Source organism: Arachis ipaensis, chromosome B02 (assembly GCF_000816755.2).
Source record: "Arachis ipaensis cultivar K30076 chromosome B02, Araip1.1, whole genome shotgun sequence".
Taxonomy (NCBI): domain Eukaryota; kingdom Viridiplantae; phylum Streptophyta; class Magnoliopsida; order Fabales; family Fabaceae; genus Arachis; species Arachis ipaensis.
In genome coordinates this window covers 15,895,176-15,916,981 of record NC_029786.2, presented here as the reverse complement: position 1 = coordinate 15,916,981, position 21,806 = coordinate 15,895,176, and positions in this window count along the sequence as shown.

Sequence of the window (21,806 nt, the reverse complement as noted above, 5' to 3'; positions counted from 1 at the left end):
TCTTCCGATTCACTCTCTTCTTCATTGCTCACCAAGGGTATGGGAGGTTGTGCACATTTTTCTATAATTTCAACTTCATGTCCAATGGGGGAGGATTCAATTGTAGATAGAAATTCATCCATGATTGAATCCATCTCTTGATAAACTTCTTCCAATTCTCCAACGATGATATGCCTTGGAGGTTGCGCACCCTCCTCAACATTCAAATCAAGCTTCTTGGAAGAGTGCTCTATGATGCTACATTCCCATGGAATTTCAACTTCTCCTAAATCTTCAACCACTTCTTCCTTTTCTTCAACAATCATGGCTTCCTCTAGTTGCTCCAATACAAAATAACATCCCTCATTTTCCACTGGAGTTTCCAATCTCTCCTTCATGCTATGATTTTCAATTGATTCTTCACATGTGGCTATGGAAGCACCTTGAGTGTTTAAGCATTGGTAGGCTAAAGTATGCACTACCTTGGTCAAGTTAGTCACAAACTCTACGGTATTCCTTTGCATATCCACTTGTCCTTGAAGTAGTAAGGTGAGAGAATCATCTATTGGGGCTTGGGGTGGATAGGAGGGTTCATTATTTTGGAGAGAGGGTTCATAGTAGAAAGGTGGTTCTTCTTGGGAGGGGTATGGAGATGGTGAGTATTGAGGTGATTTATGGTAGTAATCTTGATATGGTTGTGGTAGTTCTAAAGATTCTTGCTCATAATGGTCATGAGAATATGGTATGGGTGATTGGTCATATGATGGATATGGATCATAGGAAGGTGTTTAGTAGGAAAAGGCTTGTGAGTATGGTTGAGGTTCATATTAAGGATAAGAGTCATAGGCATATGATGGTGGTGATTGATTTTCACAAAAGGATTCACCATAGTCATTGAATTGACATGCATTAGGATGGTGATTATACTTATGAATATTTGGAGGTTGTTGCCAATAGGAGTGATCAATTCCTTGAGGCTCCTCCCATCTTGAAGTGTTCCATCCATAATGAGTGTCATCATTGAAGTTCACATCTCCTACAACACAATTAAAACCAAACTCATAGCCAAAGTGAGAATTCATGATAGCAAAGACAATAATAAAAAGCACAAAAACAAAGAGATAAAATCTAACTACTAAATCAAACAAGCAAACTATTCACAATATTCACATATGTACAATAACCAATAACACAATACCATTGCAATTCTCCGGCAACTGCGCCATTTTGATGATTGAATTTTTGACGGTTTAGAATTCTCAAGTGAATCCTCGTTGTAATATAGTTTCTAAACCAACACTAATCCTTTCATACAAAAATTTGGTTTGTCACTAAAACAGACCCCTAAATTTATAAACCGAAGTATTGGAACCTCGGGTCGTTCTCCCTAGGAATTGCGATAAAATGTCTTGTTATTGGTTATGAGGTATGTTTGGGGTTTTTGAGACTTTAGACATGAAATATAAATGGCAATGAAAATAAACTAACAAGTATGAAAGCTCTTGGCAAGGTTATGAGAATTAGAAGTCCTATCCTAGTTATCCTCCTCAATTGTGATGAGAATTGTCCATTGCTACCACTTAGTTAACCTCTAACCATGGAGGAAAGTCAAGTGGATGAATTAACTTGATTCCACAAGTCCTAGCCAACTCCCAAGGGAAAGACTAGCTTTAGTGGTATCCAAATCAATTAGCAACTTCTAATTGTTAATCAACAAAGGCATTAGATAACTCAAGCGTCACTAATTACTCCACCTAGGCTAAGAGGAGAAAAATCTATACTATAATCCAACCAAGCATTTCATCAAACACTTAGAAGGCATAAAAGAAAAGCATAGTAAATTGACAACTAGAATGAAATCTAACAACAATTATTGCAAGAAATTAACAACAACAAGCAAAAGAAACATTATTGACATGAATTACCTCAAATTGAATTGAAAGAAAAGTAGAAGAGACAAGAGTGAACCTACAACAAAGCATGAGAACAAAATAGAAGAAATTACAATAAAAGAATAGAAGAACAACATGTAACAACAAGGAATTGAAGAGTAGAAGTAGAAAAGAGCATGAATCAAAACCTAGATCTAAGAACTAAACCTAATCCTAATCCTAATCCTAGAGAGAAGTGAGAGCTTCTCTCTCTAAAACTAACTAAAACTAATCCTAATGTGTCTAATGGTGTAAAGTTATGTATTCCCCTTCAATCCTTGATCCTTTTATGCATTTTGGCGCCAAAGTTGGTTGCACTGGGACCTACAGCTTCTCAGAAATCACTGGGCACGTTTTCCATTTAAAAATCACGTGCGGCCACTGACGCGTACACGTACAGTGCCCGTGCACATCCTTGGGGTTTTTTGCGATCCACGCGTGCGCGTGAAATGCGCGTGCATGTGGATGAAGATTTCCAAATCTTTGGCTTTTTCATGTGTTCTCCAATTTGCATGCTTTCCTCTTTACTCCTTTGATCCATTCCTAGCCTTTTGAATCCTGAAATCACTAACAAATATATCAAGGCATCTAGGGGAATCAAAGGTGAATTAAAATCATCAAATTAAAGGTCTAAAAGCATGTTTTCACATTTAAGCACTAAATGAGGGAGAATCACAAAACCATGCTATTTCATTGAATAAATGTGAGTAAAAGGTGATAAAATCTCCTAAAATTAATACAAGATAAACCCTACAAATGGGGTTTATCAGACGGCAAGGAAGTTCCGAGGACCTGGAATGCGGGCAACTTAAGGAGATTCTATTCCTAGTAAGCAAGAAGCGTCAATCGGGCAGATGGCCTGTGATAAACCCATATTTTATTATATATTTTATGCTTAGTTTGAGTGATTTATTCAATTCTTCACCCAATTATTCATATTAATTGCATGGTTTTACTTTTCCTTCCTTATTATGTGATGTATGTAAAAAACATGTTTCCTATGCTTTAAAATTAATTATTTTAATTACCTTTATTTCCATTCGATGCCGTGATTAGTGTGTTGAGTAGTTTCAGATCTTCTAAGGCAGGAATGACTCAAAGGATGGAAAGAAAACATACAAAAATGGAAGGAAAGCACAAAATGGAGTTTTTGGAAAAATTGGCATCCACGCGATCGCATGGACGACGCGGCCGCATGCCAAGCGCGAAGAAGCAGCGACGCGGCCGCATGACTGACGCGACCGCGTGACAAGGAAAACTCCGAATGACGCGACCGCGTGACCCACGCGGACGCGTGACAGAGGCCACGCACCAGAAATTGCAAAAAACACTCATAGCGATTTCTGAGGCCCTTTTTGGCCCAAATCCAAGTCCAGAAGGCATAGACCAGAGGTTATGAAGTGGAGGAATGCATCCATTCAAAGGGAGTCGCCACTTTTAGTTAGTCTTCATGATTTAGATTTAGTTTAGAGAGAGGTTCTCTCCTCTCTCTCCTCTCTTTAGGATTAGGATTTAGAATTAGAATTTTATTCGCTTTCAGGATTATCTCTTTATCAGGTTCAATATTCCCTTTTATTTACTTTTGCAATTTGATTTATGAATTCTTCCATGTTATAGATTACTCTTTTGAATTAATGTTATTTGAGGTATTTCAGTTTAATATTGCTTTATTTTATTTACATTATTGTTATTCCCATCTGAAGAAATTTTTATTCCAGTAGATTTACTTTTCTCCTTTTGGTCTTGGTTAAGAAATCAGTAACTCAGGAGTTATCAAACTCAAATATGATTGATAATTGTTATCTTTGTTAATTAAATTGAACTTCAATAATCTCAATCTTTTCTTAGGAAATAAATAGGATTCGAAGATCAAACCAATTAATCCCTTGACCTTCCTTTATCATAGTAAAGGTTAACAAAGTGGAATTAAGATTCAATTCTCATCATCATTGATAAGGATAACTAGGATAGGACCTCCAATTTCTCATACCTTGCCAAAAGTTTATTTACAGTCATTTATTTATTTTACTTGCCATTTAAATTGCTTGTTCTTCATTTACTTTATTTTCTAATTAAACCACTCGCTCCTCATTCTCAAAACCCCGATTTACAATCTCCATTACCAATAATAAGAACATACTTTCCTGCAGTTCCTTGAGAAGACGACCCGAGATTTGAATACTTTGGTTATCAATTTATTTAGGGGTTTGTTACTTGTGACAACCAAAACGTTTGTAAGACATGTTGATTGCTTGGTTTAGTAACTATACTTACAACGAGAGTTTATTATGACCTCTAAACCATCAATCTTCGGCTCTTTCAAAATGGCGCCGTTGCCGGGGAACTGCAATCGTGTGCCTTATTATTGGTTATTGTAAATATTTTTCTTTTACTTGTTTATTTGTCTTTATTTTCCCCTTTTTATTTTTATTAGCTACTATGAATTCTCACCCCTTTCGCTTTGAGTTTGGTTCTAATGTTATTGAAAGGAATGGAAGTTATAACAGGAACATGCATCAAGGTCAGAACAATCAAAGATGGATGGAGCCAAGAGGATCTGATCAACCCTTTAGACAACAACACCCTCCAAGATATCATGGACAAGGACCATTCTACAATGCATACCAAGCCAATAGACATGGTGGACAGCCTTGTAATCACCAACAAGCCCTACCATGTGCTTATAGACCATCCTCTCAACATAACTTCGAACCACCACACTCACAAGCTCCTTTTCACCATTCACCACCGTATGATCCTCATCTACCCCAATTCCAGTCCAATTACTCCCAAACATCACCACTTCCCCATGTACCATATCCAAATCTATCACCCCGAGAATCAGAGGTTCGCCTCAAGGAAACAGTAGATCAACTTCGAACAACCTTTTATCAACTGGAGCAAGCAGTAAGTCAATTATCTTCTAGACGTTCGAACATTCAAGGACCTCCCACAGCCCCATGTGGACAATCTAACGAATGTTGTGACAGAGCATCAGGACCATTTTCACTGAGAGGACGAGATGTAGCCATTGACAACGGTGATGCCCAACATAAAGCTTGCCATGAAAAGGAGTATGAATGATTGGAAGAAGGCAATAGGAAAGCAGAGGTTCAAGGGGAACAAAGCATCCTCATACGCTTATCTGAAATCCACCAATGAATTACATAAGTATCTCTATCTTTATTTTATGTTTTATTCATCTTTTAATTATCAATCCTCCATCACCAATAGAATCTGCCTGACTGAGATTTACAAGATGACCATAGCTTGCTTCAAGCCGACAATCTCCGTGGGATCGACCCTTACTCACGTAAGGTTTATTACTTGGACGACCCAGTGCACTTGCTGGTTAGTTATGCGGAATTGTGACAAAGTGTGATTCACATTTTAGAGCTCCAAGTCCTTTGGCGCCATTGTTGATGATCACAATTTCGTGCGCCATAAAAACCAAAAATATTTTATGTTTCTTGTTTGAGTCTATTGTCTAATTTTAAGTTTGGTGTCAATTGCATGTTTCTGTTCTTCTTGCATTTTTCGAATTCATGCATGTTCTTCATTAATCTTCAAGTTGTTCTTGATGATTTCATTGCTCTGATCTTTAAATTCTCTTGTTTTGTGTGTTTTGTTGTTTCTTACATGCATTTTTAAATTGTTATAGTCCTTAGTATACAAACTTCTATGTTTGGTGTCTTGCATTCATTGTTTATTTGATCTTAGTTGCATTTTTTACTGATTCCCATCATCAAAAATGCAAAAATATTCGTTAAAACTATGTCTTTTCAAGTCAATAATACAGAGAATTGAAGATTCAGAACATTCAGCAGAGGAATCAAACAGAAAAAGCTGGGCATTTAAAACGCCCAGTGAAGAAGGAAAACTGGCGTTTAACGCCCAAAAAGGTAGAGTTTTGGGCGTTAAACGCCAGGATGACACTAGAGGGAAGATTTTGTTTTTAATTCACATTTTTTTCAAGTTTTCATAATTTTTCAAAATCAAATCTTTTTCAAATCATATCTTTTCAATCATATCTCTTTCAAAATCAATTTCTTTCCATTTTATATTTATTTTTACTATTTTCAAAAATCCTTGCTATAATTAAAGATTTACTTCAAAATTTTCAAGTTGTTACTTGCCTATTAAGAAATGATCAAACTTTAAATTTTAAAATCATATCTTTTAATTTCTTGATAGTCAAGTAATCAACTTTAATTTTAAAAATTTTTCTTTTTCTAAATTGATTTTCAATCATATCTTTTCAAACATATCTTTTCAATCACATCTTTTTCAAAATTAATTTTTTCAATCATATCTTTTTCTAATTTCAAAATCTTTTTCAAAAATCACTTTATTTCTTTCCCAATCTTAGTTTTCGAAAATCTCAATCAAATTTTCAAATTTCTTTTTAATTATTTCAAAATCTTTTACTTTAATTTTCGAAAATTCTTCCTCTCTTCTCACATCCTTCTATTTAAGGGACTAACACTCCTCCTCAAGGTGCAATTCGAACCCTATTTCTTTAATAAGTTCGAATTCTCTCATCTCTACCCCCCTTCTTCTATTCTTCTTTTCCTCCGACACCTCAAAGAATCTCTATACTGTGATATAGAGGATTCCATACTTTCTTGTTCTCTTTTCTTTCATATGAGCAGGAGCAAAGATAAAAGCATTCTTGTTGAAGCTGATCCTGAACCTGAAAGGACCTTGAAGAGAAAGCTAAGAGAAGCTAAAGAACAATTCTCTTTAGAGAGCCTAACAGAACTCTTCAAAGAAGAAGAAACCATGGCAGCCGAAAACAACAACAATGCCAACAATGCAAGGAAGGTGCTTGGTGACTTTACTGCACCTACTCCTGATTTCTATGGGAGAAGCATCTCAATCCCTGCCATTGGAGCAAACAACTTTAAGCTTAAGCCTCAATTAGTTTCTCTAATGCAACAGAATTGCAAGTTTCATGGACTTCCATTGGAAGATCCTCATCAGTTCTTAGCTGAGTTCTTGCAAATCTGTGACACTGTCAAGACCAATGGGGTTGACCCTGAAGTCTACAGACTTATGCTTTTTTCTTTTGCTGTAAGAGACAGAGCTAGGACATGGTTGCATTCACAACCTAAAGAAAGCCTGAAATCTTGGGAAAAGCTAGTCAACGCCTTCTTGGAAAAGTTCTTTCCACCTCAAAAATTGAGCAAGCTTAGAGTGAAAGTCCAAACCTTTAGACAGAAGGATGGTGAGTCCCTCTATGAAGCTTGAGAGAGATACAAGCAATTGATCAGAAGGTGCCCTTCTGACATGCTTTCAGAATGGAGCATCATAGGAATCTTCTATGATGGTCTGTCTGAACTATCCAAGATGTCATTGGATAGCTCTGCTGGAGGATCTCTTCATCTGAAGAAGACACCTACAGAAGCTCAAGAACTCATTGAAATGGTTGCAAATAACCAATTCATGTACACCTCTGAAAGGAATCCTGTGAATAATGGGTCAACTCAGAAGAAAGAAGTTCTTGAGATTGATACTCTGAATGCCATAAAATATTAACCCAACAAGTTAATATGATTTCTCAGAGTCTGTCTGGAATGCAAGCAGCAACAGGAAGTACTAAGGAAGCTTCCTCTGAAGAAGAAGCTTATGACCCTGAAAACCCAGCAATGGAAGAGGTGAATTACATGGGAGAATCCTATGGAAACACCTATAATCTTTCATGGAGAAATCATCCAAATCTCTCATGGAAGGATCAACAGAGACCTCAATAAGGTTTCAACAACAACAATGGTGGAAGAAACAGGTTTAACAATAGCAAGCCTTTTCCATCATCTTATCAGCAGCAGACAAAGAATTCTAAGCAAAATCCCTCTGACTTAACAACCATTGTCTCTGATCTAATCAAAACCACTCAAAGTTTCATGACTGAAACAAGGTCCTCCATCAGAAATTTGGAGGCACAATTGGGTCAGCTGAGTAAGAAAATTACTGAACTCCCTCCTAGCGCTCTCCCAAGCAATACAGAAGAGAATCCAAAAAGAGAGTGCAAGGCCATAACCCCATCTCACATGGCTGAACATGGAGAGGAGGAAGAGGCAGTGATTCCCACTGAGGAAGACCTCAATGGACGCCCACTAACCTCCATGGAGTTCCCTAATGAGGAACCATGGGAATCTGAGGCTCATTCTGAGACCATAGAGATTCCATTGAATTTACTTCTGCCTTTCATAAGCTCTGATGAGTATTCTTCCTCTGAAGAGGATGAAGATATTACTGAAGAGCAAGTTGCTAAGTACCTTGGAGCAATCATGAAGCTAAATGCCAGGTTGTTTGGTAATGAGACTTGGGAGAATGAACCTCCATTGCTCATCAAAAAACTGGATGACTTGACTAGGCAGAGATTACCTCAAAAGAGACAGGACACTGGAAAGATCTCAATCCCTTGTACCATAGGCACCATGACCTTTGAAGAGGCTCTGTGTGACCTAGGGTCAAGCATAAACCTTATGCCTCTCTCTGTAATGGAGAAGCTAGGGATCATTGAGGTACAAGCTGCAAGAATCTCACTAGAGATGGCAGACAATTTAAAGAAACAGGCTTATGGACTTGTAGAGGATGTCTTGGTAAAGGTTGAAGACCATTACATCCCTGATGATTTCATAGTCCTAGAAACTGGGAAGTGTATGGATGAATCCATCATCCTTGGCAGACCCTTCCTAGCCACAGCAAAGGCTGTGATTGATGTTGACAGAGGAGAATTGATCACTCAAGTGAATGAAGACTCCCTTATGTTTAAAGCTCAAGGATATCCCTCTGTAACCATGGAGAGGAAGCATGAAGAGCTTCTCTCAATACAGAGACAAACCGAGCCCCCACAGTCAAACTCTAAGTTTGGTGTTAGGAGGCCACAACCAAACTTTAATTTTGGTGTTGAACCCCCACATTCAAACTCTAAGTTTGGTGTTGGGAGGTTCCAACATTGCTCTGAACATCTGTGAGGCTCCATGAGAGCCACTGTCAAGCTATTGACATTAAAGAAGCGCTTGTTGGGAGGCAACCCAATTTTTACTTATCTATGTTAAATTTCTATTTTCTATTGTTATTTTATGTTTTCTGTAGGTTGATGATCATGTGAAGTCACAAAAATAATTGAAAAAGCAAAAACAAAGTGAAAAACAGAATGAAAAATAGAACACCCTGGAGGAGACAGTTACTGGCGTTTAAACGCCAGTAAAGGTAGCAGAATGGGCGTTTAACGCCCAGTCTGGCACCATTCTGGGTGTTTAACGCCAGAAAAGGGCACCAGACTGGCGTTTAACGCCAGAAATGGGCAGCAGCCTGGCGTTTAACGCCAGGATTGGCAGAAAAGGGCGTTTTACACGCCACTTGGTGCAGGGATGAGATATCCTTGACACCTCAGGATCTGTGGACCCTACAGGACCCCTACCTACCCCACCACTCTCTCTCTTCTTCACTCATTCTCTTCACCACTCACATCCATCCTTCATAAAACCCCACCTACCTCACCATCCAAATTCAAACCACTTTCTCTCCCAAACCCACCCTCTATAGCCGAACCATACACCCCCCTCTCACCCCTATATAAACCCATCTTCACTCCTTCATTTTCACACAACCTAAACAACACTTCTCCCCCCTTAGCCGAATCACAAAGCCCACTCCATCTCCTCTATTTCTTCTTCTTCTACTCTCTTCTTTCTTATTTTGCTCGAGGACGAGCAACCTTCTAAGTTTGGTGTGGTAAAAGCTAAAGCTTTTTGTTTTTCCATAACCATTTATGGCACCAAAGGTCGGAGAAACCTCTAGAAAGAGGAAAGGGAAGGCAAAAGCTTCCACCTCCGAGTCATGGGAGATGGAGAAATTCCTCTCAAGGGTGCATCAAGATTACTTCTATGAAGTTGTGGCCAAGAAGAAAGTGATCCCCGAGGTCCCTTTCAAACTCAAAAAGAATGAGTATCCAGAGATCCGACATGAGATCCGAAGAAGAGGTTGGGAAGTTCTCACCAACCCTATTCAACAAGTCGGAATCTTAATGGTTCAAGAGTTCTATGCCAATGCATGGATCACCAAGAACCATGATCAAAGTGTGAACCCGGACCCTAAGAATTGGCTTACAATGGTCCGAGGGAAATACTTGGATTTTAGTCCGGAAAATGTAAGGTTGCATTCAACTTGCCCATGATGAAAGGAGATGCACACCCCTACACTAGAAGAGTCAACTTTGATCAAAGGTTGGACCAAGTCCTCATGGACATATGTGAAGAGGGCGCTCAATGGAAGAGATATTCAAGAAGGAAGCCGGTTCAACTAAGAAGGCATGACCTCAAACCCGTGGCTAGGGGATGGTTGGAGTTCATCTAACGCTCAATCATTCCCACTAGCAACCGATCCGAAGCTACTATAGACCGGGCTATCATGATACATAGCATCATGATTGGAGAGGAAGTGGAAGTTCATGAGGTTATATCCCAAGAACTCTACATGTTTCCTATGCTTTAAAATTAATTATTTTAATTACCTTTATTTCTATTCGATTCCGTGATTAGTGTGTTGAGTAGTTTCAGATCTTCTAAGGCAGGAATGACTCAAAGGATGGAAAGGAAACATACAAAAATGGAAGGAAAGCACAAAACGGAGTTTTTGGAAAAATTGGCATCCACGCGATCGCATGGACGACGCGGCCGCATGCCAAGCGCGAAGAAGCAGCGATGCGGCCGCATGACTGACACGACCACGTGACAAGGAAAACTCCGAATGACGCGACCGCGTGACCCACGCGGACGCGTGACAGAGGCCACGCACCAGAAATTACAGAAAACGCTCATAGCAATTTCTGAGGCCCTTTTTGGCCCAAATCCAAGTCCAGAAGGCATAGACCAGAGGTTATGAAGTGGAGGAATGCATCCATTCAAAGGGAGTCTCCGCTTTTAGTTAATCTTCATGATTTAGATTTAGTTTAGAGAGAGGTTCTCTCCTCTCTCTCCTCTCTTTAGGATTAGGATTTAGAATTAGGATTTTATTCGCTTTCAGGATTATCTCTTTATCAGGTTCAATATTCCCTTTTATTTACTTTTGCAATTTGATTTATGAATTCTTCCATGTTACAGATTACTCTTTTGAATTAATGTTATTTGAGGTATTTCAGTTTAATCTTGCTTTATTTTATTTACATTATTGTTATTCCCATCTGAAGACATTTTTATTCCAGTAGATTTACTTTTCTCCTTTTGGTCTTGGTTAAGAAATCAGTAACTCAGGAGTTATCAAACTCAAACATGATTGATAATTGTTATCTTTGTTAATTAAATTGAACTTCAATAATCCCAATCTTTTCTTAGGAAATAAATAGGATTCGAAGATCAAACCAATTAATCCCTTGACCTTCCTTTATCTTAGTAAAGGTTAACAAAGTGGAATTAAGATTCAATTCTCATCATCATTGATAAGGATAACTAGGATAGGACCTCCAATTTCTCATACCTTGCCAAAAGTTTATTTAATGTCATTTATTTATTTTACTTGCCATTTAAATTGCTTGTTCTTCATTTACTTTATTTGCTAATTAAACCACTCGCTCCTCATTCTCAAAACCCCGATTTACAATCTCCATAACCAATAATAAGAACATACCTCCCTGCAGTTCCTTGAGAAGATGACCCGAGGTTTGAATACTTCGGTTATCAATTTATTTAGGGGTTTGTTACTTGTGACAACCAAAACGTTTGTAAGACAGGTTGATTGCTTGGTTTAGTAACTATACTTATAACGAGAGTTTATTATGACCTCTAAACCATCAATCTTCGGCTCTTTCAGCCTGCCACTATAGACGGTTTAGTAAGACCCGTGTTATTTTGTGTTGAATTATTTTCCCTTGTCATATATTTACTATTACCTTGTCTTTGAACCATTTACCTATACTATTCATCTATTGTTTGTCGTTTCCTTTTTGCGTTGAGCATTACTAGTTGAATGGTTAAACGATGAAATGGTATGCCGGGACTGATCACCCTGGAAACCACCAAAGAAAAGAACGTCACCATGCGCGGTTACTAAAATAATAAAAGCCACGATCTGGCTTCACCAATTACCAGCAAAACGGTAAGCAAATGTAAACAAATAGCCGACTACGACCAGAACGGTAAAGAGGATATAAAGTAAAAGGATTACCGACGAAGCGAGAAAAGAAGAAGTTCGTTACATGCCGACCAAACGGTAAACGTATTTGTTAAAACTACGAAAGTTCTAAATCCACAAAAGTTTACAGTCTACAAAGCTAAAAGATATAAGTTACTTCTTCGGCATGTCAACAATCTTGCCATCCCTAATAGTTTTGAAAACGCCAACAGCCAAGGTATCAAAATCGGGAGCCAGTAGCTTCACTTGAGCCTTGAGGGCCTCCTCGGTCATCAGGATGGCACTCTTGCCTTGCTTCACGATGTCTTTATACTTCTTCTTAAACTCAGCAGCTTCACCCTGAGCCTTGGCCGACGAGAGTGCCTCATCGCGTTCCTTCTCCAGCACAGCCACCCGACCTTAAGCAGTATTAAGCTGACTTTCCAGGGTAAGCTCTCGCTCAGTAAGACGTGCCACCGAAGCGTCAGCCGCCTGGACCTTTTCCTTAGCAGTTCTGACTTCCTCCTCAGCAACCTTGACTTTCTCCTCGGCCGTCTTGGCAGCAACGAGTTGCTCCCGAAGCAGCTTCACCTCATCCCTGTACCTGGCATTAGCTTTGACAGAGGAGTCAAGCTTCACTTTCAAGGACCGCGTTCCCGCCAGAGCGGATTCCACCTTTCTCGCTATCGAGGCTCCTCGAAGCAAAGTGCGGTACATCCATCTCGCTTGTGAAGCAAGATCCCCACCATAGAAGAAGTCCTCCGTGCCGGGAAGCAGCTGGGAATCAATAAAGTTTTCGGCATCAAAGTTCTTCTCCATAACGGTGAGAACCCCCTCCGGACTGGAAGATGGCCTTTTCTTCCTTGGATTGTCAACCAGCACCTCAATTTCAGGACTAGAATACGACTTCCTTTTCCTCGGATTGTCACCCTCCTCCTCAGCCCCCGGATCCCCCTCTGGTCGGGGTCCCGAACCAGCCCCCGCCTCCTGCTGAGGACCCGAAGCGGCGCTGGTTCTGGGCCCCTCCCCTGGGTAGGCTGGGACTGGACATCAGGCTCAATGATGTCGTCAGCCGGCACTTCCTGGGCAGGGGTAGCGGAATCGTCATCACTGCATCAGCCAAGAAAGTGTTGAACAAAGCATCAAGTCCTGTTACCTCGGCTGACACTGACACTGCAACAAGATACGAAAACATGGTAGTCGTCAAATCGGCAGATAAATAAAAACAAGGGTAAACACAGAAAATCACCAGACGGCTACTCACATATATAATTCCTAGCCATGTCCCGATCACCCATAAGGAGATGGGGGTTAACAAGATTCTTCCCAAAAACAGCCAACAATACGTCGGCAACCCTCTTATTCTCCGGAGATAATCCTTTATACGTTATTTTGGTAAAGGCATTGGCCCCGCCCCAAAACTCCAATAAGTCGGTATGCGACGATCCCCTTCTAACGTCAACCAAAAGGGGTGCCGACCTTCCGCCGGATGAACTTTAAAATACTTATCCTTAAAACCATGATAAGAATCTTCAAATACGCCGAAGATTCTCCGGCCTTGGGCCGCCCGGAAGGACATGAAGCCCTTTTTAGCTTTCCCCTCTTTCGAAGGATTTGTTAGAGTGAAAAGAAAAAGAAATACTTCAACGGAGACCGGCAGCTCAAGATACTCGCACACCATCTTGAAACAGCGGATTGAGGCCCAACTGTTCGGATGCAATTGGGACGGCGCCACATCACAACGATTAAGTAGCGCCATTTGAAAAGGGAAGAAGGGAAGGCGAACTCCTAGGCGAGTGAACATGGCCTTATACAACCACATCCAATCAGGGACCTGGGGAGCATATAGATTCAGTTGGAATATTCGTTCGTTGTCGGTAGGAACGAAAGCCGCATAATTAGACTCCTTGTCAATTCCTTCACAAAGGTAATAGGCCCGTTGAAACTCGTCAAGTTCCTCTAGGGACATTTGATTAGGGGTTTCCTTCACATCTGAAGTCACCCATGCATAGCGGTCATAGGGCGCCGGTCTCACGACCCTCATGATGGGACGCTAGGCCATACCTACAGTGGGGACACCACCCAATATCAGTCTAAGAGGCCGGGAAGCCGATACTACTACCATAAAACAATAACTCCCCTATTCAACTACTACAATAAAACAGGGTATAAATCGACAGCTAAGACCAAGGCCAGGAAAACAAAATCCTAAAATGGTAACCCCCTACAGTATCTACCTAATGTTAAAATGCCAACAAACATGCAATTCATATCAAGAGTACAATGCACATGCAAAGGCCAGAATTACTAACAACAAAGATAAACAACGCTATATCAAAACCAGGGAAAGAAACAAGATAGTGATGATGATCGAAGGGAATCGAAGAATTGAGAAAGGTCTGGGCAAAGCAGAGGCTCGCAACAAAGATGTTTGAAAGAAAGGGAAGAAAGCAAATGAGACACAATGGCAGTGCAACAAAACTAAGGCAAAACCAAATGGAAAATTGAAAAAGAAACCAACTCTGGAAAGCGCGAAGGGTAGGGGCAGAATAGTCTTTTCCTGCGGGTTTTGAATCATCCATTAAGAGCATTAAATGCTCGGTGCGAAGAACGAGACGACGAAAAAAGCTCCCCAGTAGCGAACAAGCCCACACGCACGCAGAAGGCGCGTCCTTACCACGAACAACCAACTAGGCAACTACACGCGAAGGAGAAAGCAGAACACGCCACCAACGGCACTCACGACCATAGCTGGCGCGTTGGGGGCACTGTTACGGCCCAGCCCAGCTGGCACTTTGGCTGACCCGTCTAGTCTGTGACCCAGACACGCACCCCTGCTACCAGCTGCATGACAGCTGTGGGGAAGGAAACTTCCAGGAAGGAGGCCTCCCTGTATGGGGCCTGCCCTACTGACAGGATATATAAGGGGAGGGTCCTACCCCTCCCCCAAGGTACTTCATCATATCACTTACTCCCATACCACCTGCACATTTTCTGACTTGAGCGTCGGAGTGTCCTTGCAGGTGGCACCCCCTCACCTTACAAAGAGCCCGGGAAGTCGGCTGCCCCCGCCTTTCACGCCCCAGACCCAGATTGAGGCTAGCACCCATCTTTACACCCAGCAAACACCTTCGAACCGTCCGGTAACCGACCAACCGAACAATTTCAATTTAAAAAAACAAATAAAATGATAAAATTGGTTTAATAATCCAATTCCCTAATAAGCTTGATGAGTTTATACTTTAGACTGTTCCCCCTCGCGCATCCCCAAGAATCTATGCATAGATTTCACATTCATTTATCATTCAAATCACTCAATGGGGGCTATCCATACCCGAGAATTTATACGTGCCCGATCACCCTTACAACGTAGGGTCAACAGAGTATCGAGTTTCAACTTGGAATACGTGGTGGCAAGCTACGGTTCTTACCCAGGGAAACTCGTATCTCAGATATTATCATTCATAAGTCATTTCATTTTCATAATCATTATATAATCATTTATCAAAGCCATGGCATCATACCTCATTTAACATTCTCATTTCCTTCATATAACTCATCAATTTACCTCTTACTTCATTCCCAAGTTACCCCAAATTCCTATCTTCTACTATTTACTAAGCCTACTAGTAGAATCTAGGGTTAATAGGGCAAAAATAGGGGTTTAAGGTTTCAAATTCATGTTTGGAATAGAAAAACACAGGTGCTGTAAAACAGGGTGTGTGCGTTGTGTGCGCACAACTTAAAAAAAAAAGCAAAACGTGTGCGTGCGTGCACACACATCACTTGGTGTGCATGCGCCCCACCTGTGCTAACGCCACCAACAGAAGGCCTAACCTTGTGGGTGCGTGCGCATAAGGGCGTGCGTACGCACAGGTATATTTTTGCTTCTGTTGGGTGCGCGCGCACAGCTGTGTGCGTGGGCACACATCAGAAAATCTGGTTCTGCTCCAACATTCAAAATTTTAGTTTTTCGCACCAAATTTTCGGCGTCCATATGGTATCAGAGTAGTTCGTTCCTATAGAGCCTGAGGGACGAACTGACTATGCTTCTAGGCATACTCTGGGTGTCTATACATGTTATTTAGGGTATCTAACTGATATATGTGGCATGAATGCTCATGAGCATGCATCTGAGACTTTGAAATACTAGACTTGAGATATTGAGGCTGATCACCTTGATATCACTTGTTTGGTATGAACAGGAACCAAATGGCGTCTCGTGGGTGCGATTGTGAGTGCAATCGAGGTCGAGGACGGAGGGTTAATGAGGTAACCATACCGGTAGATAGTTTGACCGATATCGTGACCGCAATGATGAGTGTTGTTGCTGCCATTGGTGTTGTTGCTGCTGCGACCATCCGAGTGATGGATGGGATGGAACCACAAGCTGGAACTGGCAACGATGGTGATAATAAATATGAAGGTAGATATAATGTTCCGAATACAGGGGTACCAGTGGGTTATCCGGAGCATGTTAACACGGGTCAGGCAATGGGAGAAAGCTCAAGGAGGACTGAGGTAGCAAGGAATAATCGTCGGGAACCCTTCACAAAGAAAAAGGGACATATTACACCTAGGAGCCAAAATTTCAAAAGAAAATCATTTGTCGCTTTACATTCCCAGCGCCGGAACAATGACCAAAGGAATGGCAACCGTCCGGATCCGAATTCAGAAGGGCAAACTAGTACCCAACCGGATGACTTAAGGTACCCAAGATGCAAGAAGTACCATCCAAGCAGACCATGCAGGGCCGGATTAGGCGTATGTTACAAGTGCGGAAAGCCAGGGCATATAGCTCGAGATTGTCCACACAGGAAACGCCGGGATGCAGCTGAATCTGATTCTCAGACCCGAGGTAACCATGAACTAGCAGTTGAGTTTTTAGCTACCTTGCATATCATTAATATGTAATATCCATTGGTGAAGCAGTTGAGTTTTTGAATTCTCATGAACACCGTTTGTGTTACTCGTTTATCCCTTTGAACATAACATTTCTTGGAGAAAATCAACTTGTATTGGATTTTGCGTCGCGCATAATTCTTAGATGCAATTATTAGAGTGTCAATCCTTTAAGGCAAGACTATTGAAACATGAAAATGAACCAGCGACATTACTAGGAAATTTAAAACCTTAATCCTTGCCGATCGTATCGCTCGTGACTAAATAGATGCAATGAGGTGCACCATGTGACTGAAATACCAGAATATGATGGAAGCCTTCGAGCCATGGAAAGAAGATTGATCCCTCTGCCAATACTCGTATCGCTTAGGCCTAATGAACCATTTAGGGAATGAATACAATGTATTATTGGAGGACTTAAGATGCGTGCTGATGCAACACCGTGAGGTTATGGTAGATGCCCTAAGCAAAAAGTTTCTAAGAGATTCTTGGACGATAAATCCAAAAGGAGAAAATGTTAGATGAGTTAAAGTTCTAAGTTGAAAGAGTGAGAGTGCGGTTGGAAGTGTCAGTCTAAATCTATTGCTATGTTACAACGTGGCATCGATGAAGTAAGGGACGCGTAACGAGACAATAAGGAGCCGCCAAAGATGTCAAAGTCTGGTAAACAAAAGGGAATTAAGAAGAGATTTATATGTCCAATACCGAAATAAAGATCGTAGAGTCAAGGGCTGAGGGAGCACAAAAATGGTGATAAGGAGCTACTAAGAGTATTGAAGCTTGTTGAATCAAGAAGATACCAAGAGAGAGTTGTGTGTCGAAATCGGAAGTTGAAATGAGAAGCCGTTGTCCGAAGCTTACAAAGAGAAGATTTTCGAAGTTACCTTGAGATTTCTAAAACGTATCACGAACCCAAAAGATATTTTGAGCAGCCAGAAGTGAAGAACGAAATGATAATCTATGTGATTACATGTTCGACGCATGAGAAAGAAAAGAAAGACCACTAGAAGCCGTGCAAAATGCTACAACCATCGAAAGGTCTACATTAAAGGTAAAAGAGAATAGCCATCGATTTCATAATAGGTTGCCGAGGTCTAGGACAAAGGGTGATATTGTTAGGGAATCGTGGACCAAGTGACCAAGTCCATTTTGCCTATCGGAGCAAACTACTTAGTGGGGATATCAACGAGACAATACATCAGGGAGAAGGTGAGACTTCACAGTACGCTAAACACCTTTGAATTAATCGAAAACTGGAGCATCGAACATCTTAGTTCCTGAATTTGATAGCCGAGACAACGAAGAAAAAGTTACACAAATAAATGAGTTAAAGCTCATTTTCTTCTCTAAGAACACAACAAAAGTAGCGCCAGACGCAGGGAGAAGAAGAAAAGGGTACGAAACCCTTATTTCAATTTTTAAACGCCGTAACTTCTCCGTTCGAACTCCGATCGCTGCATCGTTTGCGGCCACGCGTCCAGCGCGTCAAGCTCTACATTTCTGTTAGATCAATTTTACCAGTAAGCTCCAATTCCATCTTAGATTTTCTACCCCCTTTTCTATTCTTGAAATTGAACCCTTATAGTGAAACTTTGCCAATTTGGTGTTCTTGGTTCATTTTAGCTTGCGGAGCTTATTGGGTTTGAGTTGCTATGCGTATGGGTGCGGTAAGGATCACCTAAACCCAAATCTAATTTTGGTTTTATTATGTAGAATCTGAAATTTAAGTGTACATGTGTATTAGGTGTGAATTAAGTTTATATATAAGCATTGGAATTGAAAAGTAAGCATTTGGAAGCTTGGTGGTGATCAAAGCTGAGATTGTGGCTAGTTTCTTTGAGTTTGAGGGGATGTGTTGTGACTTGGATGGCTACCTTGGATTAAATATAGTGATCGGCCAAGGTATGGTTTAGGTTTCGCGCGTTTAATATGTAAGGTTGTGTGAAAACTTAGGCTAGAGAACTATAGGATAAGTTGAAAAGGGTTTTATGCATTAAATGGTTAGTTTTGTGATGTTAATGGTAGATTGATGATTAGGCTTGTTTTGGAATTAATGGTCATGAGATGAATAGAGTTAATGAGAATGTGTTATTGGAACTAATAATGGTGAATTGATGATGTTGTTGGTATATGTCCATGAGATTTTGTGGTTATGACTTGTTGATTTGGTTAATGATGATTTATGGGTTGTTATTAAAGAATTAAAAAAGTAAATTAATGAAATTTTAAAGTTGTAGCTTTTAGTTGAAATGGTAAATATTGGGATTATTGTATGAATTTTATGGAATGGTATGAGCAATGATATGCTAGTGGTTCGTGATAATGAAATGAGGCTTGATATGTTGTAAATGTGCAGGTTTTGTGGGTAGGAAATGTGAATTTGGTAAAAATGGGGTTTGGTATATTTTGGTAAAAAGTGGTTTTGATGAACTTTGGAAGTCTATAGCTTGCTCCTCAAAGGCAAAGAACACCGCCAGAAAGAAAAAAAAAACAAATTGGCTATAAAGTAATTCTAATAGAGAAATAAAAAACCTATGCTTTTGATACCGTGTTAGAATCAAGAGATTAATCTAAAGAGGATGTTTTTGTGTATTATTCGGTGTTTTGCCAAAGATACAATGTACAATGATATATATATAGGTGCTAAAAGAATCAAAGCAGTAAAAGTGTAATATCCTATAATAAATATACAGATGTGCGAAATAAATATAAATGATGTTAATGGATCTTAATTGATCCTAATTATACTCTAACAACGTGCAATCCACACTCCACAGCCATGGAAGCAGAACACTTATTAACTAATGTACTCAACTACTCATTAAGTTAGCAATGACTATGAATTCGGATCTTTAATATTCAGTCTTTGGCTATGGCTATATATATAGGGTAGACGTATGTATCTCGTTTCGTCTCATCTCATCTCATCTCATCTGGAAGTTTTCAATTGAAATTTGATTGATTTTTTTTCTAAAGTAAAAAAATATTCATTAAAATAGCAAAATGAATACAATAAGTTGTTCGGTCCTATCTTGGACACCAAAAGCCAGATTTAGAGTTTGGGATTTTCCAAAATATCCTTATGACTAAAGAAAGAGATTAATAAAACAATTGAGGAGAAAAAAGAAAATAGAAAAGAGAAGAGAGAAGGGAGAAGTCATGCTAAGTCCTCGTTCTTGTCTAGAACTCCTGTAACAACTCCATAGCTTGTTCAAAAATTTTTTGAGGAGAAATAATTTTGCTCACAAAGATCTTCAAGATTCTGTCTCTCCAGTTCATCTAGCACAAAACTGCCACGAGCACCGAATTCTTCATCTCCTGTGTCGTTTGGTTCGACTGATTTACTACATGCGACCACCACTTTTCGAACGGCTGAGTTCTCAATGCTTGGCCCAAATGGCTAACCGGTAAAAGCTGCCATGCTTGGTTTGCGAGATGGCACTGGATTAAGCAGTGAGTGACTGATTCTCCATCTTTCTCACACCTAGGGCAGACATTGGGGATGCTCTGGAACCTTTCATTCAGTCTTCCCCTCACAGCAAGTCTATTATGACAAGCCTTCTAAATGAACATTTTTATTTTTGGGATGCCTCGTAAGTTTCAGAAGGTTTTCCATATCTTCTTTTCTCTGCATGCTTCAGGTATTGTTCCATAGGTGAGTGAAAAAAGTGGTACGCAATTTTGTAACCCGTGGATACTGAGTATGTCCTTGATTTTACGCTGGACCAAGTTAGTCTATCATTCATTTCTTCAATTTCTGTCTGTAATATTCTAGTTGTAATATCTGGAACAAAGTTTGTTGTTATTGTATGTTCATCCCATTGTCTGTTGTTGTTAATGAGTTGGTTAACCCATTCTAGTTGAGCATTAAAGATCTGATTTTGCATTGTAGCAATAGGAAATGAGTTTTTTATCCAAGGGTCTTCAAGAATTCGCACTGAGTTCCCCAACTAATTTTTCATAGCAGTTCTTTCTCCAAAACCTTCCTCCCTTCAAGTAGAATCCTCCGTGTCCAAGATGGATTGTGACCAGTCTCAACTGTCAAGAAAGTAGAATACCTGAAATATCTTTCTTTGTAAAGTTTATTGACTAGTGAATCTGATTTAGTGGCTATTCTTCATCTTTGTTTAGCTAGCATGGTCAGATTGAAAGCTTTTAGATTCTTGATTCTCAAGCCTCCTTGAGTTTTCTCTCAACTGATAGTATCCCATTTAATCTATCACTCTTTTCTTTCCAAATTTTTTTGCCCCACCAGAAGTTTATTATCTTCTTTTGTACTTTCTCTAATAAGAAATCAAGTAATCTAAAACAACTCAAAGTATAAAGTAGAACAGTTATTACTACTGCCTTGACAAATACTTCTTTTCTGTTTACTGACAGAAATTGAAATTTGATTGATTGCTAAATAAAATCTTAAATTTGATATTTAAGTTGTTAAAAATATGATTTCATTTTAATGTTTTGATGAGATTTGATTGTTTTGTCTTTGAAATTTTGTTTACTAAATCAATTTTGATTATTTGAGTGTACTTTTAAAGATTTTGAGATTGATAGGGCAAATCTTTAAAAAAATTAAAATTAAATATAAAATATATTTAAAATTTACATAATCTTTCTACAAAGCGGTTACATAATATTTCTTTTCTTGATAATTGACATAATCATATCATTGACGCATGTTCACAAGGACGTATTCAACCTTCTCTTGATCCTTTTCACTATATTAAATTGACTATGGTCTAAGAATCTAAGAAACTTGGCATAAAAAATTCCTAATAAAAAAAATAAAAATTTAGTTTCCATCTTTTTATACTATACAGTATAGCGATAATAAAGCTTAAATGTAAAATAAAAACAAAATTTTAAATATTTTTTTAT